General features: G+C 40.8%; 1 protein-coding gene and 1 pseudogene across 1 annotated transcript in view; one reads left to right on the top strand and one right to left on the bottom strand.

Moving 5' to 3' along the window:
• RGS6 (regulator of G protein signaling 6) overlaps positions 1 to 21,679 on the top strand; it is a 535,425-nt gene that overhangs the window by 13,366 nt on the left and 500,380 nt on the right. The gene's annotated exons all lie outside the window — the stretch shown is intronic.
• On the bottom strand, positions 16,367 to 16,862 carry LOC124512315 (60S ribosomal protein L21-like; annotated as a pseudogene).

The following is a 21,679-nucleotide window of genomic DNA, read 5'->3' as shown; positions in this document are numbered from 1 at the left end:
TTCTCTCGCTGCCCACTCACCCTTTCAACCTTCCCTTTTAGATCACATTTTATTTAAGCGCTTGGTAGTTCTGGAATTTAGGGACCCTGCTTGAGAGAGGAGTACAAGTTTCCTTTCATTCTTCGGGGTTAAGTGTACTAAGATAAAGTGGCTGACTTGTAAGAAACTACATTTTATCTGAGACATTTTTAGCAGCTGCCGTATTAGTTTCCTATGGCTGCTGTAACAAATTACCACGAAATTAGGGCTTAAAACAAAACAAATTTGTCCTCTCATGGTTCTGGAGGTCAGGAGTCTAGAATGATTAGGCAGGACTGTATTGCTTCCGGAAGCTCTAGGGGAGAACGCATTTCCTTCCTTTTCCAAGAGGCTGGCCCCATTCCTCAACGCATGACCTTGCCTTGCTCTGACCTCCTTTGGCCATCGTGCCTCCTTCTCTGACTCTGCCCCTCTTGCATCCTTCTTATAGGAACCCGTGGTTCCATGGATCCCCCCCCCCCCCCCCCCCGCCATGTAATCCAGGGTAACCTCCCCATCTTGAAATCCTTAACTTAATCATGCTTGCAAAGTCCCTTTTGCTGTGTAAGGCAGCATATTCACAGGTTTTGGGAGTTAGGATGTGGACATCTTGGTGGGGGGAGGTATTCTGCCTACTACTTAGAAAAGGGAAGGAAAAATAATTTTGGAATTTTATCTGTTTTTCATAGCTACAGAGAGGATGTGCTGAAGGATTGGTTTTCCTTCTAGTGTTTGGGATGGTAGATATGTAGCAACCTAAATTAAATCTAAGATGTCTGTTTGTATTTGCTAATGTCCCTTTGAAGACAGGAAAGAGGAACCTTTCAGTGGCTGGCAGTGAGGATGGGGGGGGGGAGGTGTCTTAGTTAAAGACCTTCCTTCCTTCCTTACTGGGTACTTACATTAGGCTCTTCTTAGGGCATTGAGGAGAAATGACCAAGCAGATGCATTCTAAATAAATGAAGGAAAACCTCCTTTACTAGAGCCTCCTACGGAGTGGCTTTCTTATGGGACTGTTCATCTCCAGTTATTTTAGATTTTAGAATATATAAAAATTGTGGTACTGAGCAGTGCAGTTAATCAACACTGTCTTCATGGCTGGCTGGAGAGTACAGTAGGAGACCATGACCTTGCATTCTTTTTTTTCAAGCAGTAGGAGAGCGCTGGCAAAATGCACTCTTCTTAGCCTGAAGGCTAAAGGAATGTGCCAGTCTGCTTGTTGACTCTCCCGAGGCCTCTCTTTCCACCATTTTTCATGTTCTGGTGAGGAGTCATGACACATAATGGCAGACAAAAGGTGCACAGGTGATAATGTTGGCTGTAAAACCACCAAGCAACAGCACAACCCTGGATGTTAAAATGATTCAAGGCAGATGAGCCCCTCCAAGGAGCTAGTCAAGAGAACAGATGATAAAGCCTAACCGTTAGCAAGGGATTGGAGTGAGCTTTTCTTCCTAAAAGGAATGATTACTATCACTAACTTCACTGCCTTCTGGGGAAGGAGAGGTCGGTAGTTGAAAGCAAGATCTCCTGTGGCCAGTGACATGCTACAATTTTAGGACAGGGGATAACGAACTACTTGCCATTGGACCTAACCCATCCTCATGTCAGTTCTTGCAGTGCCCTTGTACTAAGGGTAGTTTTTACGTTTTAAAATGGTTGGGAAAAAATTTAAAAAGAAGCAATATTCCATGATGTGTGAAAATCAACGTAAAGTTCAGATTTCAGGGTTTGTACCACAAGACTTATGGAAACACATCCATGCTATTCATTTATCAGGTATCTGTGGCTACCACAGAGGAGTTGAGCGGTTGTGGCAAGAGATTGACCATATGCCTGACAAAGCCTAAAATATTTACTAACTGGCCTTTTATAGAGAAGTTTGCAGCCTCTGCTTTTGGGGATTTGGAAGAGACTGAAAAAGCCTCTGCAAATGTCCTTGTTGGGACAATATTTCCATAGGAACCAAGACCCGGTGATTCCGCCCAGCGGAAACTCATTTCTAGGAACCCGTGGGGAGTCTGGCTGGAAAACGGGTATACACGATAACCCGGAAACCAGGTACATTCGTATGCTCTAAATAAGACACAAATCCTCCCATTCACTCCTGGAATAGTATCTCTCCTTTGCTGAGGGGGTCATAGAGTTTATTCCAGTACTTTATTGAAGAGATTCTGTTTGGTTGGTTTTTTTTTTTTTTTTTTTTTTTTAATGAAGAATGGCATATTGGGCTGCTGGAAATGTTGGGCTGTGTGTTCTGAAATATCCCAGTAGGACAAGTGCCAGCTACCTACGTTTCAGATGCAATGTCCAAATGGCTCTCATTTTTCCAAGACCCACTTTGTCCAGGCATCGGGCCAGTGCCTTGGCACATGACGGCTCACACCGACAACACCTCTGCAGGATCACTGGGTGCCATTCCCACTGGGTGCCATTCCCCTATGAAGAAGGGGGCTCGTAGTGGGTATGCCTGTGCCTGAAGGCTGCTGTGAGCACGAGGCCACTTCTTCGTAGGCCAGGCTCTCTTCACAAGACCCGGAAGGAGCAGGCCAGCCACCGGGGGAGCTGCTTAGTTCTGGTCTTTTCCCTCTGATAGCAGGGCTAGCACGACCTCATAAGCAAACTGCTCTAATCACTGAGTTATAGTACTCAGTGATGGCGTTAACTTCCATCACTTAGGTTGTGTCGATGTCTTGACTGTTGCGAATATGCTGCAGCAGGCAGGGCGCAGACATCGTTTTGAGATACTGATTTCGTTTCCTTTGGCGGTATACCCAGACGTGGGATTGCTGGATCGTGCGGTAGTTCTGGTGTTTTCTGAACCTCCATACCGTTTTCCTCAGTGGCTGTACTAACGTACATTCTGACCAAGAGTGAATAAGGATTTCCTTTTCTTCTCATCCTCACCAACGCTTGTTATTTCTTGTCTTTTTCATGATGGCCATTCTAACAGCATGAGGTGACCTATCATTGTGGCCTTGATTTGCATTCCCAAAAGCCAAGCTATGGACACAACCTAAATGTTTGTCAGTGGATGAATGGAGAAAGAAAATTTGGTGTGTAGATACAATGGAATAGGATTCAGGCATAAAAAAAAAAGAAGAAAACCCTGTCATTTGTGATCACACGGCTGAACCTGCAGGACGTTGCACTGAGTGAAATAAGCCTGATGGAGAAAGACGAATACTGTATGGCTTCATTTATATATGGAGTTTAAACAAAATAAAAATGAACGTATAGAACCAGAGAGTAGATGGTGGTGGGGGCTGGGGGTGGAGGAAACGGGGAGATGTTGGTCAAAGGGTACAAACCTTCTGTTATAAGATGAATGAGTCCTGAAGGAGCTAGTGCACAGCATGGCGGCTATAGTTAATAACACTATATTTTACTTGAAATTTGCTAAAAAAGTACCTCTTAAGTGTTTTCACCATACACACATACACACACACACACACACACACACACACACACAGGTAACTATGTGAGGTGATGGGTATGTTAATTAACTTTGTTGTGACAAGTATTTCATAACATATATGTATATCAAATCATGTGCTCTTTGTATAGGTACAATTTTATGTGCCACTTATACCTCAATAGATTTGGGGGAAAGTGTTAATTTCCATTCTATAGTTGCTCGCCGCAGTCCATATCCCTCGTGTCATGTGTGCGGAAGTCCTGAGATACTATTCATCTAAACTTTGTAAGATGAGGAAACTGAGGCTGGTGTAGGGTCAACTAGCCTCTGGTGGCTGAGCCAGACCTTCTGACCTCAGGGTCTGGCGTTCTACACACTACTTCCCACAGCTTCTCCGTGAGGCCAGGCCTCCAGCCACCGAGCCATGGCATCTAAACCAGTCATAGTAGAGGACTGTGCTACATACAGTTTAGGCATATGGAGCTTGGGTTCATCCTAATGGTGGTCACCGGACGACCTCCAAAGACCAGTTTTGCATCCCGGGTATTTTTTGGCTTTACTCTCAAACTGTTGCTGTGTCGAGTACAGTCTCTTTCTCTTCCTCATTAACGCATCTGTGGCTTGTGTTTCAGCCCCAAGCCAAACCAGACCAAACCAAAACTGGATTTCCATTCGTGTTCCTTTTGCCATGTGGCTCCAAATCAGGAAAGGTATAAGGCATGCATTCTGCTCACAAAAAGACTTAAAAATTGTGGGAAAACGCACTGTCAAGGAAGGTTTGTGTCCTTTGGGACGTAGGAATATACCATTAATCACAACTGTGCCTCACAGCTGCACAAGTTATTAAAAGAGCTCATTTTAAGCCAATTTTAAATAGCAGAGATCGTTCTTCAGCACATTCAACAAGCACTCTGTCCTGGTTTTGCCCCGATCCCCGCATACTCCTTCTCAGTCTTCAGCCCTGGAGTCGCCTCCTCTGCCCACCCTGTGACTCCTTGGCCCCCTTCTCTTCTCCATGCCATCTGGGAGCAACCTCGCGCTCTGTGTATGCTGACTTGGGGATTCCGCAAAAGCTCTCCCCTCTCCAACCTCCACATGCCTATATCCAGCTGCTTAAAGGATGTCTCTGTTTGAGTCCTCCTCACTGCAGACTCAACAGGTAGACTGTAACTCCTGTTGGCCTGCCTGAGACCGTGCTCCCGCTAGAATTCAGTGGCTGGTGTCACATCATTCATCCAGCGAGCGTCTGAGTACAAACCTAACATGATTCTCTTTGACAAAACTCTATGCCTCTATGCCACGTAAATATTTTTTTTTTCAACGTTTTTTATTTATTTTTGGGACAGAGAGAGACAGAGCATGAACGGGGGAGGGGCAGAGAGAGAGGGAGACACAGAATCGGAAACAGGCTCCAGGCTCCGAGCCATCAGCCCAGAGCCTGACGCGGGGCTCGAACTCACGCACCGCGAGATCGTGACCTGGCTGAAGTCGGACGCTTCACCGACTACGCCACCCAGGCGCCCCAATATTTTTATTTTTGTATGTGTTACCTTTTGTGTTTGCCTCCCTACAATATTGTAAATGCGTGGCACCCGGTAGGCAATAAATAAATGTTTGGTGGGCAGACCTATTGATACGCATTCCTGAAACATATCCCATTACCTTTCCCGGATGAGATTTGCTACCACACGACTTCTCTTTGCACTGGGTAGACCGTGCAACTCCATTTTTGGTGCAAAGATTGGTAGCATCTCTCCGAGCTTTGCAAACTTATTTATCTTAGGAATTATTGAGCTTGGCTGCTGTCCACATCATGTAACAATTCTGCTGTCACATTTTCCTCCTTGCTTTCTTTCTTCCCTCACCCCCAACTTCTCATATTCCTATCTGTGAACAAGAACGCGAAGAAATGAAGACAAGAATACAAACCCATATTTCTCTCACCAATTAAAAATATCTTTCCATCTTGTTTTACTATTCAATGAGTTCCTTGTCCTCTTTCTATGTCAAAATTAAAACAGCTTCTTTCCTTCCTAGTGTCTTTAAATTTTTTTTCTTATTGCAGAAATGATTCATGTTTACTATAGACAAAGTTAGAAATTATAGACAAACACAAAGAAGGAAATAAAATGTATAACCTATCTTGCTCACAGAGCTATAGTTAACTTTTCAAATTACCTAGTTCCAGGGACACCTGGGTGGCTCAGTTGGTTGGGTGTCCGACTTTGGTTCAGGTCATGATCTCGCAGTTCGTGGGTTCGAGCTCCACATTGGGCTCTGTGCTGACACCTCAGAGCCTGGGGCCTGTGTCTCCCTCTCTCTGCCCCTCCCCCACTCTCGCTCTCCCTCTCACTCACTCTCTCTCAAAACTAAACAAACGTTAAAAAAAATTTTTTTAAATACCTTGTTCCATCCTTTTTTATTTTCCTATGTACATATTTCAACAAAAATGTAGACTTGCACTTGCTGTTGGAAAACTTCTTTTTACTGACTGGGTTGAGAACCTGTTCCCATGATGGCAGATATTTCTCTAGATCAGGTGTCAACAAACTTTCTTTGTAAAGGGCCAGATAGTAAATATTTGAGGCCTTGTGGGACGTACTGTTTCTTTTTAAACTACTTAACTTGGGGCGCCTGGGTGGCTCAGTCGGTTAAGTGTCCGACTTCGGCTCAGGTCACGATCTCACAGTTTGTGAGTTCGAGCCCCGCGTCGGGCTCTGTGCTGACAGCTCAGAGCCTGGAGCCTGTTTCAGATTCTGTGTCTCCCTCTCTCTGACCCTCCCCCGTTCATGCTCTGTCTCTCTCTGTCTCAAAAATAAATAAACGTTAAAAAAAAAATTAAACTACTTAACTCTGCTGTTGTATTGTGATATGTAAATGAATGAGTGTTGCTTTGTTCCAATAAAACTTTATTTTCAAATCAGGCGGTTGGCCAGGTTTGACTCATGGCTGGGCCATGGTTTGCTTATGCTTGCTCTAGAATACCATTTTTAATGGCTCAACAGTATTCTACTTTATCAGTATATCATGATTTACTTAACCAATCAGAATAATAGCTAATATTGCTGGAGGCTTTATACTGTGTTTCACATATTGAAAGGCTTGTTCTATTTCCTTTCTCACTTTTCCTGCCCATAGCTCTGTGAAATGTAGGTATTATTCTTTCTATTTAACAGATGAGGAAACTCAGATAAAAAACAGGTAGGTAATTTGCCTAAGGTTAGATGGCTGTTAAGTAGAAAAGGCAAAACTTAATTTGTTTTGAGATTTAGAAGCCATGCTTTTAAGTACTCCTTATATTTTTATACACATTGGTGATTATTTCCTTGGGATAAATCCCTAGAATTAGAATAACAAGTGCATCTTAAGGCTTTTGATCTGTGTTTCCAGGTTGATATGTGTGGCCAGATCCTATTTCTTGGGGGTGTATAACAGCACTGTGTGCCTAACACGCCTACCTGTATCAGGGACTTTTTAAAACCTTAGCAAGAATACTTCATTGTTTTATATCATATTAAAAATTATAAATATGGATGAACATTTCCCTTATGCATATTTCTCATTTATGTTTCTTATTAGGTGAATTTCTCATTCATGTCCTTTCCTCATTATTCTATTAGAGCAGTTGTCTTTTTCTATTGATTTATTGGAGCCTTTCATGTAAGGAATTCCTCTGGTGTTTTAGTTGATGTTACATGGCTTGTTATGAAAATGGTCCATTTACTTGAAAAAGCTATTGTCTTTACAATTAAAGAGAGTTAAGCAGAAAAAGTATTTGGCTTTAACATAAAGCACTAGACTTCTGAAATTAAACAAACAAACAAAAACAACAAAAAACCCTGTAAGGTAAGACAGAACTTATTCCTGCTGAGGAACTTGTCCCTTTAGTTCACATCTTCTTAAGTCACTAGGATTTGAGTTCTTTAATTGGAACTACTGTTTTGCCGTGGTCATGGCAACACATCTTAGCTGCCATGGACAGCATATACCTTTACAAAATATTTTTTAGGGAGTGGTTTTTGGATGGAATTTGTTATCCAGTGTATTCATGGAGAGTCTAGATGAATTAATGGGTGGTAGAACAATAATTGTATAATAATAATAGTAATAAAAATAGTGAAATAACTATAGATACTTAATATCATAGTAGTAGTTAATAGTAGATAGTTACTATCTCCTGATCACTTACTATATTCCAGCCACAACGCTAAATGCTTTCTATTATTTAATTTGATCTTCACTATAATGCTAAGTCATAGATATTGTTATTATCCCTGTTTTATACATGAAGAAACAGACCAAAAACCTAGGTGGCTTACCCCGGACTTTAGAGCTGCTAAGTAGGAGTGAGCTTGACTTTGACCCTGATGCTCTACCGTCAGAGACTGACAGGCTTATTATAGAAAGATGTTGGGGTATGTGCTTACTTGTGTGCACATGTGTAGCAGATATCTTGATTGTCAAAGGTGGAGACAGCACTGCTAGACTCTAATAACCCTAGGATCAATGGGCCATGAATCTGACCCAGGATTCAGAACCCATGCTCTTGTAAAGATCAGAGTTAGGATGCTTAATTAGATTCAAAGAGCCCAAAGGGTAGCTGCTCCAATACAGTCTATCTCAGGTTTCTCTTGAGGACCGTCGAATTGGAAGAGGACATCTGATGGGGAAAGGCAGAGTTGTAAGACTCCCTAGGCACTAGAAAAGAACCATTTTTTTCCTTCCAATTTTATTGAAGTATAATTGACAAAATTGTGTGTGTGTGTGTGTGTGTGTCACTTTTTCTTTATTCCTCCATCAATTGACACTTAGATTGCTTTTGTGTGTTGGGTATTGTAAACAGTGTTTCAGTGAACAAGGAAGTGCAGAGATACTGATGTATCTCTGGAAGTGAAAGGAAGTCTTTGAGATACTGATTTCATTTCCTTCAGAAATGAAAGGGTTCTCTTTTTCCCACATCCTCACTAACTCTTGTTATTTCTTTTGTTAATAGCCATTCTAACAGGTGTGAGGTGACATCTTATTCTGGTTTTGATTTGCATGATTAGTGATGTTGAGAATCTTTTCATGTACCTTTTGGCCATTTGAATGTCTTCTTTGGAAAAATGTTTATTTAGGTCCTTTGCCTATTTTTAGGTTGGATTGTCATTATTTTTGCTACTGAGTTGTATGAGTCCTTTATAAATTTTAGATATAACCCCTTATGAGATATAGTTTATGAATGAGTCCTCCTATTCTGTAGGTTGCCTTTTCATTTTGTTGATTGTTTCCCTTGCTGTGCAGAAGGTTTTTGGCTTGTTGTAGTCCCACGTGTTAATTTTTTATTTTGTTGATTGTGCTTTTGGTGTCACGTCAAAAAATCATTGTCCAGACCAACCTTAAAGAGCTTTTAGCCTATGTTTTCTTTTAGGAGTTTTACAGTTTCACATTTTACATTTAAGTATTTATTTAATTTTAATTTACATTCAAGTTAGTTAGTGTATGGTGTAATAATGATTTCAGGAGTAGAATCCAGTGATTCATCCCCTACCTATAACACCCAGTACTCTTCCCAACAAGTGCCCTCCTCAATGCTCATAGCCCATTTAGCCCATCCCTCCATCCCAAACCCCTCAGTTTTTTCTCTGTATTTGAGTCTCTTATGTTTTGTCCCCCCTCCCTGTTTTTATCTTAGTTTTGCTTCCCTTTCCTAATGTTCACCTGTTTTGTATCTTAAATTCCACATATGAGTGAAGACATATTTGTCTTTCTCTGACTGACTAACTTCACTTAGCATAATACACTCTAGTTCCATCCACATTGTTGCAAATGGCAAGATTTCATTCTTTTACAAAAATTTTTTTAATGTTTATTTTTGAGAGAGTGAGAGAGTGCGAGCAGGGGAGGGGCAGAGAGAGGGAGACACAGAATCTGAAGCAGGCTCCAGGCTCCAAGATGTCAGCACAGAGCCTGACGCGGGGCTCGAACCCACAAACTGCGAGATCATGACCTGAGCTGAAGTCGGATGCTTAACCGACTGAGCCATCCAGGTGCTCCAAGATTTAAATCTTTTTGATTGCCAAGTAATATTCCATTGTATATATATATATATACACCATGTCTTCTTTTTTTTTTTTAATGTTTATTTATTTTTGAAAGAGACAGAGACAGAATGCAAGTGGGTTCGGGTAGAGAGAGAGGGAGACACAGAATCTGAAGCAGGCTCCAGGCTCCAAGCCATCAGCACAGAGCCCATCGCGGGGCTCTCACGAGCTGCGAGATTGTGACCTGAGCTGAAGTCGGATGCTCAACAGACTGAGCCACCCAGGCGCCCCTGTACCACATCTTTATCCATTCATCAGTTGATGGACATTTGGGCTCTTTCCATACTTTGGCTGCTGTACATAGTGCTGCTATAAACATTGGGGTGCATGTGCCCCTTTGAAACAGCACACCTGTATTCTTTGGATAAATACCTAGTAGTGCAATTGCTGGATTGTAGGGTGGTTCTATTTTTAATTTTTTGAGGAACCTCCGTACCATTTTCCAGAGTGGCTGCACCAGCTTGCATTGCCACCAACAATGCAAAAGAGATCCTCTTTTTCCTCATCCTCGCCAACATCTGTTGTTTCCCGAGTTGTTAATTTAGCCATTCTGACAGGTGTGAAGTAGTATCTCGTTATGGTTTTGATTTGTATTTCCCTGATGATGAGTGATGTTGAGCATTTTTTCATGTTAGCCATCTGGATGTCTTTTTTGGAAAAGTGTCTATTCATATCTTTTGTCCATTTCTTCACTGGATTATCTGTTTTTTGAGTGTTGAGTTTGATAAGTTCTTTATAGACTTTGGATACTAACCCTTTGTCTGATATGTCATTTGCAAATATCTTCTCCCATTCTATTGGTTGCCTTTTAGTTTTGCTGATTGTTTCCTTTACTGTGCAGAAACTTTTTGTCTTGATGAGGTCCCAACAGTTCATTTTTGCTTTTGTTTCCCTTGCCTCCGGAGACATGTTGAGTAAGAAGTTGCTGCGGCTGAGGTCAAAGAGGTTTTTGCCTGCTTCCTCCTCTAGGATTTTGATGGTTTCCTGTGTTACATTGAGGTCTTTCATCCATTTTGAGTTTATTTTTGTGTATGGTGTAAGAAAGTGGTCTAGGTTCATTCTTCTGCATGTCACTGTCCAGTTTTCCCAGCACCATTTGCTGAAGAGACTGTCTATTCCATTGGATATTCTTTCCTGCTTTGTCAAAGATTAGTTGGCCATACGTTTGTGGGTCCATTTCTGGGTTCTCTATTCTGTTTCATTGATCTAAGTGTCTGTTTTTGTGCCAGTACCTTATTGTCTTGATGATTACAGCTTTGTAATATATCTTGAAGTCTGGAATTGCGATGCCTCCAGCCTTGGTTTTCTTTTTCAAGATTGCTTTGGCTATTTGGGGTCTTTTCTGGTTCCATACACATTTTTGGATTGTTTGTTCTAGCTCTTTGAAGAATGCTGGTGCTATTTTTGATAGGGATTGCTACATTTAGGTCTTTAATCCATTTCCAGTTAATTTCTGTGAGAGGTGTAAGATAGGGCTCCCATCTCATTCTTTGGATGTGGATTACAGTGTTTCTAACACTGTTTATTGAAGAAACTATGCTTTCTCCACTGTGTGTTCTTGTGTTTCTTATCAAAGATTACTTGACCATATATCTGTGGATTTATTTCTGAGTTCTCTATTCTGCTCTATTGGTCTCTGTGTCTGTTTTTAGCCCAGTATCATACTGTTTTGATTACTATAGATTTTTGATATAGTTTGAAATCAGGAGTTGCGATACTGCCAGCTTTATTCTTTTTTCTTAAAATTACTTTGAATATTCTGAATCTTTTGTGATTCCATATGAATTTTGAGATTTTTTTTCTATCTCTATGAAAAATGCCATTGGACTTTTGATAGGGATTCTGTTGACTTTGTACATTGCTTTGGGTAGTATGGATATTTTAATAATATTAATTCTTTCAATCCATAAACATGTGATATCTTTCCATTTATTTGTGTCTTTTTCAGTTTCTTTCATCAGTGTCTTATAGTATTCAGTGTATAGGTCTTTCACGTTCTTGGTTAAATGTATTCCTTCCTTCATTCATTCTATTGTAAATGGAAGTTTTTTCTTTATCTCTCTTTCAAAAAGTTCATTTTTAGTGTATAGAAATGCAACTGATTTTTGTATGTTGATTTTGTATTCTGCAACTTTACCGAATTCATTTATGCTAAGTTTTTTTTGGTTGAGTCTAGAGGTTTGTTTGTTTTATACACACACACACACACACACACACACACACACACATTAGGATTATGTCATTTGCAAACAGAGGCAATTTTACTTCTATCTTTAAAAAAATTTTTTTTAAATGTTTTATTATCCATATTTGAGAGAGAGGAAGACAGAGCCACACACACACACACATTAGGATTATGTCATTTGCAAACAGAGGCAATTTTACTTCTATCTTTAAAAAAATTTTTTTTAAATGTTTTATTATCCATATTTGAGAGAGAGGAAGACAGAGCGTGAGCAGGGGAGGGGCAGAGAGAGAGAGCGAGAGAGAGAGCGAGAGAGAGAGACACAGAATTCGAAGCAGGCTCCAAGCTGTCAGCACAGAATCTGACACGGGGCTTGAACCCACGAACCATGAGGTCATGACCTGAGCCAAAGTCAGACACTTGACTGATTGAGCCACCCAGATGCCCCTTACTTCCACCTTTCTAATATGTCTTTCTCCTTTCCTTTTCTTTTCTTTCTTTCTTTCTTTCTTTCTTTCTTTCTTTCTTTCTTTCTTTCTTTCTTTCTTTCTCTTTTTTCCTTTGCCTAATTATTTAGGCTAGTGCCACCAGTATTATGTTGAATAGAAGTGGTGGAGAGTGGGCATTGTCTTGTTTCTGATTCTAGAAGGAACGCTTTCAGCTTTTCATTGTTGAATATGTCAGCTGTGGTCTTGTTATATATGACTTTTCTTAGGTTGAGGTACATTCCTTTTATACCTAATTTGTTGTGAGTTTTTATAATGAATGGATGTTGTATTTTGTCAAGTGTTTTATTATGCAGCTATAGAAATGATCATATGATTTTGTCCTTCATTTCATTAGTGTGTTGTATCATATGTATTGATTTGCATACACTGAACTTCCTTGCATCCCAGGGATAAGTCGCACTTTATCATGGTATGTGATACTTTTAATGTGCTGTTGGGTTTGGTTTGCTAGTGTTTTGTTAAGGATTTTTGCATCTATATTCAAAAGGGTTATTGGCTTGCAGTTTTTCTTTTCTTGCAGTAGCTTTGTGTACCTTTGATATCAGGGTAATTCTGGCCTCTGAAATGAGTTTGGGAGTGTCCCTTCTTCCTCGATTTTTTGAAAGAGTTTGAGAAGGATTGGTGTTAATTCTTTAAATGTTTGTTTGAATCCACCAGTGAAACCGTGGTCCTGTGATTTTCTTTGTTGTGAGCTTAAAAAAAAAGTTTATTTATTTATTTTGAGGTGGGGAGGGGCAGAGAGAGAGGGAGAGAGAGAATCCCAAGCAGCTCCATGCTCATCATGGAGCCCAACATGGGGCTCAAACCCATGACCATGAGACCAGGACTTGAGCCAAAATCAGGAGTTGGACACCAAACTGACTGAGCTACCCAGGCACTCCTGTTGTGAGATTTTTGATTAATGATTTAATCTCATGACTCGTTGGTCTCTTCAGATTTTCTATTTCTTTATGATTCAGTCTTCGTATGTTGTATGTGTATATGAATTTATGCATTACTTCTAGGTTATCTAACTTGTTGGTGTATAATTATTCATAGTAGTCTTTTATGATCTTTTTATTTCTGTGGTATCAGTTATTATTAATTTTGTTTACCTTTTCTATTATTTTTCTAGACTCTGTTTCATTTACCTCCACTCTAATCTTTATTCCTTCCTTGTGCTCATTTTGGGATTAGTTCTTCTTTTTTTTATTTCCTTGAGGTATAAAATGAGATTGTTTAAAATCTTTCTTGTTTCTTTTAATGTAGGTTTATTGCTATAAACTTTCCTCTTAAGACTGTTTTTGCTGCAAGCTATAGGTTTTGATATGTTGTTTCCATTTTTGTGTGCTTCAAGATATTTTTGGATTTCCTTTTATTTCCTTAATGATCCATTGGCCATTCAGAAGTGCATTGTTTAACTTTTACATTTATGAATTTTCTAGCTTTCCTCCTGTTATTGATTTCTAGTTTCATACCATTGTGGTTGGAATAGATAATTGATTTCATTTTAATCTTACTAAATTTTTTAAAGCCTTGGTTGTATACTAGTATATGATCTGTCCTAGAGAAAGTTCTGTGTGCAGTTGAGAAGAATGTGTATTCTGCTGCTCTTGGATGGAACGTTCTTTATATCTATTAGGTCTGTTTTGTCTAAAGTGAACTTTAAGTTCAGTGTTTCCTTATTGAGTTCTGTCTGGGTGGCCTATTTATTGTTGAAAGTGGAGTATGAAGTCCCTTGCTATTTTCATATTGTTGTCTATTACTTCTTTCAGATCTGTTAGTATTTGCTTAATATATTCATGTGTTCATTGTTGGGTGCATATATATTACAACTGTTATATCTTTTGATGAATTAACCCCTTTATCATTATATAATAACTTTCTTTTGTTATGGTTTTTGACTTGAAGTCTATTTTGTCTGGTGTAAGTACAGTTACCCCTGCTCCCTTTTGTTTTCCATTTGCATGGAATATTTATTCCCATCCCTTCACTTTCAACAATATATGTTCTGAAAGTTGAAGTGAGTCTTTGGTAGGCAGGATATAATTGGGCTTTTGTTGTTGTTGTTGTTGTTGTTAATCCATTCAGCTACTCTATGACTTTTGATTAGAGAATTTAATTCATTTACACTCAATGTAACTATTGATAGATAAGGACTTACTGTTACCATCTTGTAATCGTGTTTTGGCTATTTTGTAGTTCCTTTGTTTCATTCTTCCTCTCTTGCTATCTTCTTTTGTGATTTGATTTTCTATAGTGTATGCTTAAGTTTATTTCTCTTTCTTTTTTGTGTATGTAGTATAGTTTTTTGACTTGAGGTTATTATGAGACTTATGTAAAATATAACAGTCTATTTTAGGATGATAACTTTGCATACAAAAACCTTACCTTTTACTTCCCCCTTTTATGTTTTTTTTTTAATTTTAATGTTTATTTATTTTTGAGAGAGAGAGAGAAAGAGAGAGAGCGAGAGCATGAGCAGGAGAGGAACAGAGAGAGAGGGAGACACAGAATCCGGAGCAGACTCCAGGCTCTGAACTGTCAGCACAGAGCCTGATGTGGGGCTCAAACTCATGAATGATGAGATCATGACCTGAGCTGAAGTCAGACTCTTAACTGAGTGAGCCACCCAGGTGCCCCTCACCCTTTTATGTTTTTGATAGCACAACTTACATCTTTTTATATCATGTATCCATTAAAAAATTATTGTACCTATAGTTGTCTTTTTTTTTTAAGATTTTTTATTTTCTTAAGTAATCTCTATGCCCAACGTGGGGCTCGAACTTACAACCCTGAGATCAAGAGTTGTGTGCTCTACTGACTGAGCCAGCCAGGTACCCTGTACCTATAGTTATTTTAAGTCATTTTTTCTTAAAAGTTTTTTTTCCTTTATACCAGAGTTAAGTGATTTAAACACTACCTTTACAGTGTTAGGGTTTTCTGAATTTGATTATATACCTACTTTTACCAGTGAATTATATACTTTCAGATTTTTTATGCTATTAATATCCTTTCATTTCTACTTGAGGACTCTCTTTAATGTTTCTTGTACGGTATGTTTAGTGGTGATAAACTCCCTCAGCTTTTGTTTGTCTGGGAAGTTCTCTATTAACCTTCATTTTCAAAGGGCATCTTTGATGGGTAAAGTATTCTGGGTTGGCAGTTTTTTCTTCTAGCACTTTGAATATATTATCCTGTTCTTTCTGAGCCTGTAAGATTTCTGCCAAGAAATCAGCTGATGGCTTTATAAGCATTCTCTTGTATATAACACATTTCTTTCTCTTGCTGCTTTCAAAATTCTTTCTTTGTCTATGATTTTTGATAGTTTTATTGTAACTTGTTTTAGTGAAGTCATCGTTGGGTCAAGTCTTATTGAGGACCCATGAGATGAGCTTCATGTACCTGGATGTCTTGATCTCTCCCAAGATTTGGGAAGTGTTCAGCTATTAGCAGAGAAACTACTTCTTTTGGCCACCCAAATTACTCCCAAGTGCCTACCAATTTACATGTAAAACTCCCTTTTCTGTCATTTAAGCATTCAACCAACTGATGCCAAACTGTAATTTTAGTCTTGTATCACATGATTCCATAATACATACCCAGTTCTCTGGGCAAACAGACCCAGTCCAAACACAGCTTGAGCTTTCTCTCTCCTTTGTTTTACCTGTTTTACATTCTTGAAATGTCTTCAGTTTCTCGGCCTCAACCCTAAGTCTTCATCTGTCAGAATTCTGGACCGTTCTCAATACTGAAATAAAAATTCTACCTAAAGATCAGTTCCTAATTTTTAAGGACAGAAGTGACTCCCTCCACCGCCATTTGCTTCTGATGATATTTCTATTACTTTCTTAAAAAAAAATTTTTTTAAACATTTATTCATTTATTGAGAGATGGAGAGAAACAGAGCATGAGTGGGGGAGGGGCAGAGAGAGAGGGAGACACAGAGTCAGAAACAGGCTTCAGTCTCTGAGCTGTCAGCACAGAGCCTGATGCAGGGTTCAAACCCCCCCACTGTGAGATCATGACCTGAGCTGAAGTCAGACGCCCAACTGACTGAGCCACCTAGGCACCCCTATATTGCTTTCTTTTAAAACAATTTTTTTTGTGTTTATTTATTTATTTATTTATTTATTTTTTACAGTCTTGACGTCTTTTATTTTTTTTACATTTATCACGCCATGAATTCATAGGGGATGGATTCCAACAGCACAGGCTCCTTTCCATTGGTTCTCACAAAGTGTGCTTCTCTGGGTGGGGCAGGCTGGTGCTTCAGTTGAACCCAAGTATGTTTCTCCTTGGCTTCCTTCTTTTTCTGATCATTTTCCTTCACATGCTTCAGGAAGCTGTCTCGGCTCTTTGAGTGCTTAATGTGTTCGATACGTACATTAATTCTCTTAGCAAGAATCTTGCCCTTAACTTGTTTGTTTACAACAATGCCAACAGCATGCTGGGTAACATTGTAGACTCTTCCAGTTTTGCCATGGTAACATTTGTGGGGCATTCCTTTTTGAACAGTGCCCATTCCCTTGATGTCCACAATATCACCTTCTTGTAGATTCGCATGTATGTTGCCAAAGGAACAACTCCATGTTTTCTAAAAGGCCTAGAGAACGTATAGCGAGTATCTCTCCTCTTTCCCTTTGTGTTGGTCATTTTGGCGAATTACTGGAAGATGGCGGTTCCGGCTGAAGGGAAGCTGTGTTTATTTATTTTTAAGAGAGAGAAAGAGAGACAGAGCATGGATGGAGAAGGGGCAGAGAGAGAGGGAGACACAGAATCTGAAGCAGGCTCCAGGCTCTGAGCTGTCAACACAGTCCTGATGTGGGGCTCGAACTCACGAGCTATGGGATCATGACCTAAGCTGAAGTTGGATGCTTAACCAACTGAGCCACCCAGGGGCCCTGATAATTATATTACTTTCAAGTCAACTATAACCTACTTATTTGTTGGACAGCTTTTGCGTGTGTCTTCTCCATCTAGCTTCATTGGAAGACCCTTGAGAATTGGATCTAATTCATTTTTGTATTTCCTGTAGGACTTGCATGGTTCCTTGAATATAGTGATTTTCCATAGATGAAAATGACACGTTGGGACACCTGGGTGGCTCAGTCGGTTGAGCATCTGACTCTTGGTTTCAACTCAGGTCATGATCTCATGGTTGTGAGATTGAGTCCCACATCGGGCTCTGCACTGAGCGTGGAGCCTGCTTTGGATTCTTTCTCTCCCTCTCTTTCTGCCTCTGCCTCTCTCTCTCTCTCTCTCTCTCTCTCTCTCTCAAAATAAATAAATAAACATTAAAAAGTGGCATGCCTTAATCCTGTTCTTTTTTTTTGTTTTTAATATATCCCATTCTTTTATTGAGGTAGAGGTAGACATAAAGTCTCTTAGATGCCTTAATCCTGTTCCTGTGGATCCTGACTCTAGAAGAAAGGAAACCTCCATTTAGAGCTTTGATATAGATTGAATTTTGTCCCCCCACCCCCCAACTGTATTGAAGCCCTTACCACCTTTACCTCAAATGGTGATCTTATTTGGAAGTAGAGTCATTGCAGGTATAATTAGTTAAGATCAGGTCATACTAGAGTAAGGTGGCCCGTATTTCAATATGACTGATGTCCTTACAAAAAGAGAGATTTGGACACAGACACACACAAAGAGAACACCATGTAAAGATTGGAGTTCTGCCATAGCTAAGGATCTGTCAGCCTGGAGGGGAGACTGAAACACATTTCTTTCTGGAGCGTTAAGAGAGAGCAATACCCTGATGGCACCTTCATCTCAGACTTGTAGCCTCCAGAACTGTGAGACAGTCCATTTGTGATGTTCAAACCTCTCAGTTGTAGTACTTTGTTGTGGCAGTACCAGGAAACTCCTACCAGCCTGCATTTTCATCCTCAGAACAAACAAGAATGGAGTATTTTAAATAATCATTTTCTTGGTAGAGCTGAGGGCTGAGGTAAAGTAGCCTGATAACAAAGTAACCAGAACCTTCTCTATTATTTGCACCCCTGGTCCTTGGCTCTAGACTGAGTTCTTATGTCCCTCAGAGCATCTTTAGCACTGGAAACTCAGCATGTCAGAACTGGACAGTCTTTCATCTTTTGTTTTGTTTTGTTTTTAATGTTTATTTCTGAGAGAGAGAGAGAGAGAGAGAGAGAGAGAGAGAGAGAGAGGTGGGGGAGGGCAGAGAGAGAGGGAGACACAGAATCCAAAGCAGGCTCCAGGTTCTGAGGTCAGCACAGAACCCGATGTGGGGCTCTAACCCATGAACCATGAGATCATTACTTGAACTGAAGTCAGACATTTAACCGACTGAGCCACCCAGGTGCCCTTGGACAGTCTTTTATCTTTAACCCTCTTCCTCCCTCCTAAGCCTCTCTCAGTTATTATTACCATGTTCCTGTCAGTCCCTCTGGCTAAAGCCTCTGTGAGCCCTCCCTTTTCTTATCCCCAATTTAAAAAGTCTAGATTTCTTCCATTTTTTGAAAAATAGGAAGATCTGGCAACATCAGATCCTCATACTGGTGGCAATAATTGGACAGACGGAGGGGCAGACCCTTAACGCAGAGAATGTGTTCTCAGTCCTGCCTGATAGCACCATGCCTGAGCCTTGTCTGCGTTGGGGACTGGGACTCTGGCGGGATGAAGTGAGAACACTGCCTCTTTTCTCACAGGGCTCTAAGCGTAGACTTTCTGATCCTGGACTGAGTCAGACTGAAGGTTTGTATCCTGCTCTGTCACCGGCTGGGAGGCAGCCACGGAGAGGCTCCTTAAACAGGGCCTCTGTTTACTAATCTGTAAATGAGATGGTAATAGAGGTCACTTCATAGGGGTGTTGAGAGAATTAAATGACTTCATGCACATCAGGAGGTTAGAACCTGGCACATAGCAGGTGCTTCATAAATGATCATTTAATTGTATTGTTATATATGCAAGAAACTCTTATTGGCATTTATCCAAACAGCCTTATTATTTTTCATAAAGGAGAGCATAGTCACTCTTCAGTTTTTCTTTGCTTTCCCCCTGTTCCTCACCAGTTTCACACACATTAAGAAATGTGGTAATTTATACACACAGACTCAGGGCTGGCCTAGCAGGGAATTTGGAGCACAGCTTCTGGGATCTAAAGTGGCTGAGCTCCTGGGCCTCTCCTGGCTGCTGAGTCCCCTGTGCTTATCTGCCTTCGATGTTGCTTAGGTTCTAGTGACCAAGGGCACAGCTTGGTGACTGGCCTCCCGAGGCCTCCGGAGTCGCCAGGGGGTGCCTCTAATTAGGTACACTGTTGAGCACACAGGTATTTATCCTGGAGGCAAGAAAGGCTGCTGGGAATAGCTGCTTAACATGAAATGCAGACAGCAAGTCCAGTGTTGGTTAGAAGCAAGTTAACTATGATTTGAGGCATTGGCAAAGCCCAGGTAAGCCAACAGCGAGAACCCCAAACCCAGTCGTTTGCAACATATCCCCTTATTGGGCCACTCCTAAGCTGAGCAGATTCATTCAGCTGATATTTACTGATTGAATTCCCATAAACTGTAGGGATTTATTAAGCAATTCCTGAGTGTCAGATACATATAGTACAAGGTGTTAACGATAAATGAAATGATGAGTGAGACACAGTCCTGCCTGTAAGGAGTTTATAATCTGGTCATTGGGATTGACGGATGAGCTAACAGTGGTGTTGGGGTTGGGGGGTAGTCACAGATGTGGGTTACAGTATCCCAGAGTGGAGGAATCCTGACTCAGCGGGGGGGGGGGCAACGAGGGGACCATCATACTTGTCATTTTTTATCTAATGCCCTATAAGATTGACTTTTGTGAAGATAAGGATTGTGACTGTCTTTTTATTGCTGTATCTCCAGGGCTAGCCCAGTGGTTGGCGTATGGTAGAGGCTCAATTAACATTTGGTAAATAAGGCAATTAAATAGTGTCTAAGCTGAGAACTGAAGGATGAGGTGTTAGCCAGGAGGAAAGCGTGTGTGTGTGTGTGTGTGTGTGTGTGTGTGTGTATGTGTGTGTGTGTGTAGGTGGGATAGAAGAGTGGCAGTAGAAAATAAAATGGTGAGAAAGGACATCATGGGGAGGGGGTGGCATGTACTCCTTGGGAAGGACAAAGACTGGTTCTGGAAACGTTTGCTCCTACAGTAGGGTGGTATAGAGGCAATTCAAGAGGCATGGGAAAGGCTGATGGTGAAAACGACACAGAATTATTAAATATTTAAACAAGAAAGACTGGTTGGATTTGACATGTATGTTTAAGGTGCAGGAAAGGGATTGGATTGGAGAGGACAGAGTAGAAGCAGAGAGGCCGATTCGAGGGCTTCTGTAGCAATCTTGATTGGAGATGGAGGCGGCTGGACAAATTACTGACAATGGAGATGGGGATGTGGATAGATTCCAAAGCAACTAGGGATGTAGAATTGTCAAGTCCTGGCAACTGTGTCTAGAGAAGAAAGGAAGGAATAGCACTGCACCTTTAAAGAATTTTTTTTAATGTTTATTTATTTTTGAGAGAGAGAGAGAGAGAGACAGAGTATGAGCAGGGGAGAGGCAGAGAGAGAGGGAGACACAGAATCCAAAGCAGGCTCCAGGCCCTGAGCTCTCAGCACAGAGCCCAATGCAGGGCTCGAACCCACAAACCACGAGATCATGACCCAAGCTCAAGTCGGACGCCCAACCAACCGAGCCACCCAGGTGCCCGGCACTGCATCTTTAAAGGATGCTAGCATCATTCACTTACTTGATAAACAACAGAGGAAGAGTAGAAGTGGGGGAGATAAAACCACACGTGGACACACCGAGCTTGAGTTGCCTACAGGAGGTTCAGTGGGCAGGTGCATACATCAGGCTTAACCTCAGGAGATGGATCTGGCTTGATATACAGGTTTAGATGCTCATTAGCATAGAAGATCAGGGCTTTATAACCTAGCAGGTCCATTGATAACATTCAGAAGGCCCATGAACCTTGGAAATTACATTGGAGTTTTAATGCATGTGCATTGTTCTGGAGAGTTAGCTTTGTATTAACCTTTCCAAATAAGTTAACTCTTGATCCTTAGGGCCACTGGAACTAGAAGAGAGGTGGGATTGCTCAAGCAGAGGTAGGAGGAAGAGAGCTGTGGAGCGTTTGGGGGATGGGGGCACTGTGCTGAATCCGCGGTGGGGGGTGGTATGTGGGGAATGAGATGAAGATTTACAGAAAACATTAGCTTGACTGTTTATAAAGTGCTTTTACAGACACTGTCATTTCATGTCTCAGTAACTCAACTAGATATTTATCATTTGGCTCTGTGTCAGAGTTCAGTACAAGACACAGAAACTTGGCTATACATTTTCAAACAAGAAGGGATTTAATACAGAGAGTTGGGTGCTTACAAAATCACTGGAAGGGTGAGCTTCAGGGGAAAAATTTCCAGAACAATATGGGACCAAGGTCAGAAGGCACCCTTGCAGTTGCCATCCTGGTATTGGCAAGCTGGGACCAGA

Source organism: Lynx rufus, unplaced genomic scaffold (assembly GCF_022079265.1).
Source record: "Lynx rufus isolate CCGP_SWC_20201006 ecotype Redwood Valley unplaced genomic scaffold, mLynRuf1.p SCAF_17, whole genome shotgun sequence".
Taxonomy (NCBI): Eukaryota; Metazoa; Chordata; class Mammalia; order Carnivora; family Felidae; genus Lynx; species Lynx rufus.
The sequence above is the reverse complement of the archived record's forward strand: the minus strand, read 5'-3'. Positions and strand labels throughout refer to the sequence as shown.